Source organism: Tachypleus tridentatus, chromosome 10, assembly GCF_004210375.1.
Source record: "Tachypleus tridentatus isolate NWPU-2018 chromosome 10, ASM421037v1, whole genome shotgun sequence".
Lineage (NCBI taxonomy): Eukaryota > Metazoa > Arthropoda > Merostomata > Xiphosura > Limulidae > Tachypleus > Tachypleus tridentatus.
The window spans coordinates 84,934,120-84,940,119 of record NC_134834.1 but is presented as its reverse complement, the minus strand read 5'-3'; positions in this window follow the sequence as shown (position 1 = coordinate 84,940,119).

Sequence of the window (6,000 nt, the reverse complement as noted above, 5' to 3'; positions counted from 1 at the left end):
GTCTGATGGTTAATGCGCTCGACTCGCAATCTGAGGGTTGCTGTTTCTACTTCCCTTCACCAAACATGCTCATCCTTTTTCTCGTGAGGGCGTTGTAAAGTGACTTTCAATCCCATTATTCTTCGATGAAAGCTGGTGGTGACTGGGTTGACTATCTGCCTTCCCTCTGGTCTATCATTGTTATATTTGGACGACTAGTGTAAATAACCTCGTGTAGTGTCGCATGACATTCAAACCAACACACACTTCTCTTATTGTCCTCAATATAACGTTGATATTGTCATCAATGTTGTAATTTGATATATTTTATTTCATCATAAACTGTGTCATAATTATTTTTAGGGTGTGGAAAAGCACATTTTTTGAGGGTTTTTCTTTTTTTTTCACTGTTACAAAGTATCTTAATGTTGTTTGTTTGTTTGTTTTTTAAATTCGCGCAAAGCTACTCGTGGGCTATCTGCGCTAGCCGTCCCTAATTTAGCAGTGTAAGACTAGAGGGAAGGCAGCTAGTCATCACCACCCACCGCCATCTCTTGAGCTACTCTTTTACCAACGAATAGTGGGATTGACCGTCACTTTTTAATGCCCTCACGGCTAAAAGGGCGGGCATGTTTGGTGCGACAGGGATCTGAACCCGCGACACTCAGATTACAAGTCGAACGCCTTAACCCACCTGGCCATGCCGGGCCCCTTAATGTTGTCTGAAGGGCATATTTAACAGAAATAGAATTGTTTAGTTATTAATATATGCAATAAACAACTGATATTATAATGTTGTTTAACGACGTAAAAACAAGAAATATTCCATGGTTTAATCATTGCACATCTGTAATAAGTTTGGATATACCATAAACGTTTTACAGAGGTGTTTATCATATACAAATAAAACATGTTTCCATCAAGTTCTGTGAATTGGTTACAATTTTATACACACTTACTAATTCTGGAGACAGTGTTCTATCAGAGTGACTATCATACCAAATACTGGGAAATGTATGGAACTAATGTTGGAATGTTAGGTACACGTATGAGAAACGAAGTAGTGAAAAAAGTCGTAACGTTGCTGCGGATGATGTCATAGTCCTCAACTTAATTAAGGAAAAAATCAGCACCAAATCTAGGACTTAACTTACAAAAACTTGAAATAGAAAATCACTCTTGAAGTAGGGGTGGAAGCGACGTTGATAAATTATCTTCCAAGCACGTGAACGTGATCAGTACTTACGTGTATCCAATCAAGTCACATGAAACTTTTGTCATTAGTGTAAAGGGTCCGGCATGGCAAAGCGTGTTAAAGCGTGCGACTCGTAATCCGAGGGTCGCGGGTTCGCGCCCGCGTCGCGCTAAACATGCTCGCCCTCCCAGCCGTGGGGGTGTATAATCTGACGGTCAATCCCACTATTCGTTGGTAAAGAGTAGCCCAAGAGTTGGCGGTGGGTGGTGATGACTAGCTGCCTTCCCTCTAGTCTTACACTGCTAAATTAGGGACGGCTAGCACAGATAGCCCTCGAGTAGCTTTGTGCGAAATTCCCAAACAAACAAACAAACTTATTAGTTTATTTTGTGAATGAATATCTTGTGATTGTTTAATTGTTGTTGTTTTATTTTATTTATAACAAAGTTAAAAAACAGACTGTTATTGAAAGTTGTGTTTCTAATTCATTGACATCAAGAATATAGCAAACGGACAATTAACCAATAAACACATAAATTTTGTGAGATAAGAAGATAGAGAATGACACAGACAATAGCAGACAGGAATAAAATGAATGCCAAGGAAATGATTGGTGTGATGTTAACTACCGTAGAAGTTACAGGCCTAATGATTAACATAAGTCTAACGTTTGACAGGTTAGAGAAAAACTCACAGTTTTAAAAGAGACAAGAAATATAATTTGTTCATTCAAATCTAGTCGTAAAGCAATTGAACCAACATGAAGCACGAAGACCAGAAGATTACTAGGACTGTGGCAACTAAATGACAGTGTAAGTGAATTACACACAGAATACTAGTTCTATAGGAATAGAGAAAGTTGATTCTGCTTGTCAACTGAAATCGTAAAGCAATTTAATTGTTATACATACGTTTAACTAGTTCGAATAAATATATTATTTTTAAAAAGTGGATAGGCGTTGTACGTTTATCTTTCAGTTATTGCCAACAAGTCACAAACACCTACTTGTAGAAGAATCCTAAGCCTAACAGCATAGTATATATTTATATTACAGAAAAGTACAAGTAAAAGCCTTTGATTGACAATTAAGGAACACAACACACACACACATACAAATATATATAAATACTTACTTTACTACTACCCAGAACTAAGCTCCTGGCAATTGTCGAGCCACAGCTAGGATTATGAAGTGATAAATGACGATAGCAGAAAACGTGTACGACAGCTTATACAAGCACAATTGTAGGAGTATTATCACAGATATTGTAGGAAATACAACTGACCTACATATTCATGCCAGATGATTTTAATAAATGGATTAAAAGAAGATTTCTTTGGTTAAAAGACAATAAACTACCAGTGCCTGTTAAACAACAAGAAGAACTGATGATAACAGGGCGTAGAGTGAAAGAAGAAAATAAGAAAATGAAAGAGAAGGAATGGAAAAAGAAAAGAAAAATGAAATGAGAGAAAGAAAGGACTGGAAATAGAGAGTGAGAGAAGAGAGACTAAAAACAAAATAAGATCATAAACTGAGACTGCAAAGATCACTCAACCACAAACTAGGAAGAACCCAAGAATGACAATGGAGCCCAAATTTGATGAATATAAAGATGCTTTTCTGGAGAGATATGAAAGATTCATCCAAAATTAGAACTCGGACATAGGCAAATGCTTACAAGTGTATGCAGGCATGACATCAGAAGAGGCCATGGATTACGAAAAATTAAAAGTGCTTTACTGAAACGATATAAGCTTACTGAAAAAGGTTTCCGTTGGAAGTTCAGATGAGTCAAACCTATTACTGGAGAATCTGTATTTCAGATTATGGCAAGTCTTATGTGATATTTCACCAGATGGATTAACATGGCCATGTATAAAAACTGTTTTGAGGGATTGGCAGATCTATTAGTATCAGAACAGTTCATTATCACGTGTTCAATCAACGTGTCACTGTTCTTAAAGGAGAGAGCATCGAAAGACGTAGACGAGATGATGAAGCTGGCAGAAACGTATATGGAAGCTCACTGTGGTAATATAAGTAACAAGTACAAAAATATCCAGTTAAATTTGAATCAAGTGATGGCTGACCAGAAGCAGAAGTCTATTAAAGGCAACAGAACAGGAGGTTAATAGACAGAAGGGAGAAAAGATGCTATGTTTGTTATAAAATGGGATACATTGCAAAGAAATGCAAATCCATTACCAGCAAACAACAGCAGAAATTTCAACGTAAAGCAGCTGGAACCATTTACAAAAACAGCGATGGCAAGATACAACAAAATATTGACTAGCACTGTGGATGTTGCTACCAGAAGAAAGAGAATCAAAGCAGGTCATCAGATTCAATATATAAAGAAAGCATGATTGATCAGTGCATAGCTAATGGTCAATTCAAGTTAGCAAATGAATCAATAATGCCATTAGTGATGGGTGTATGTGCCAATATGCCAATATGTGAAGAATTTGTTGAGAACAAGAATCCTCAGATTCTATGAGACAGTGGGTGTAATAGTGCATCAGCGAGAACCAGTCTAGCATCTAATGATCAGATGAAAAGTAACGTACGCCTGCATGTGTGCTAGCTTATGAGACAATGAGAAAGTTTTCCAAAAATAAAGTGGATATTCCATATTATTAGGAAACCTTGTGGCCATATATGTCAAGGACCCACTATGCGACTTGATGGCAGGAAACATATCAGGTAATAAGAAGTTAGAGAAACGAGACAAAACGAAGAGTGCTGAAGTAACTGCAGTTATTAAAAGAGCTCAAAGAAGAAGGAACAGGCAGTATAGCAAATCTCTTAAAGTCTCAAAGAGTGACAGTTTAAATGTACTTTCACGAGAGCTGAAGAAATGCGTAGGAAGATACATCACTGCAGAAATTTCGAGACAGTGCTTGAGAAAAATCCAAGTAAGACAAAGAGAAACAAATATACAGTACTGAATCAGATCTATCAAAACAGTTTTACTCGGGAAGCCAAACGTCAAGACAGTCAGAAACATTTCTATAATAAAAAGATCAAGAGTCAGCATTTCAAGGTTGGGCAGAAGGTTTTGATTTTGCGACTTACAGACAACAATAAACTCATTTGGCAGTGGAAAGACCTTACATAGTACAAGAAGTGGTCAACAGAACGTACTATAAATTGAAAAAGAATCGGATAACTAAGGACTACCATGTCTGTTTGGTGAAGTACTTTGAGAGGGAAAAATACCTTGTGGGTGTAGCTATTGATGTGCAAATGGGCATGACAAGCAAAATCTGAAGACAGTAACTACTAAGCCTAAAAACATTGATTAGAAGTGAGATATACAGATGCATCAACATAAGTGTCAAACAAACTGATAAGAAGTGTGAGAAACAAAATCCACTGTTTTGGTATGCAGATAGATCAGGAAATACAAATACGTACCTCAGGCAACACAAGATGAAGACAAGGGGAAGCCCTACCGGATAATCTACACTAGAAGAGACACACAAAGAAACAACAAACGTTGGAAAATACTATATGAGAAAACTTCTTTATGTAGAGTGAAACAAACATAGTAAATATTTCTCTTGCAAAGGGGTTTATGACATGGTAAAAAGTGTTTAATGTAGGTATTACTTATTAGTTTATTTTGTAAATAAATATTTTATGATTGTTCAGTGTTTTATTATAAGAGAGTCAAAAGCAGACAATTACTAGAAGTTGTGTTTGTTGTTCATTGATGTCGAAATATAGCGAACAAATGATAAAGTATTGAGCATATAAATAGTGTGGAATTAGTATTACAAGGTAGTCACAGAAAATAGGTTCCCCGCTGGGACAGCGGTGAGTTTACAGATTTACATCGCTAAAATCAGGGGTTCGATTCCTCTTGGTGGACACAGCGGATAGCCCGATGTGGCTTTGCTATAAAACACACACAGAGACAGACAATAGCAGAAAAGAGCAAAGTCATGTTAATGACCAGCTGCTTTCTCGCTAGTCTCACACTGGTAAAGTAGAGACAGCTAGCGCAAATAGCACTCTCGTAGCTTCGTGTGATATTCAGAACAAACTAACGTTTAATATATTATAGAAAAACTCACAGTTTTAAAAGAGACAAGAAACATAATTTATTCTTAGCGAAATAAGAGCTGACGATATCTGATGTAACAGAACCAGATGATTAGTGGAAGAGCAGTATAAGACTGTGGTAACAAAATGACAGTGTAAGTGTCATGGAATACCGGTGTTAATGAAATTCTAAAGCAGTTTAATAGGCCTAAGTAGACTTTTGACAAGAAGAAGAGAACACTATATATAGTGTTTTTGAAATGCCTATGACCTTCATAATATAGAGAATTTGTTGCGCATAAGTTTTACTAGTTCGAATATATATATATATATATATACACATTATTTTAAAATCAAGTGAAGAGCGTGTTGTATGTTTTTCTTTGAAATTATCATCAACAAGTCACAGACACCTACTGAGGAAGAATCGTAAGCCTAAAAACAACACAGTATACGTTTATACTATTGAGAAGTGTAAGCAAAAGCTTTTTATTGACGACTGGCGTACATTACTTTATTACTATCAAGAAAGTAACTTTCTGACAGTAGTATCGTTTGGATATTCTCAGTGTTAAACAAAGCTCTTGCTGTCTTATTGTTTGATCACAACTGGTGACAGCAGTTTGTAAGTACAGAGGTGGATACTTAGGTAAAACATTTTCTCCCATTATTAATGAATGGTTAGGTTTAATATTTGTTCCACATATTCGTCCCTAGTTAAGAACTGATAAATAAGGTGAAAGGCAGCTAGTCAACTACTGAAACCAATAAATA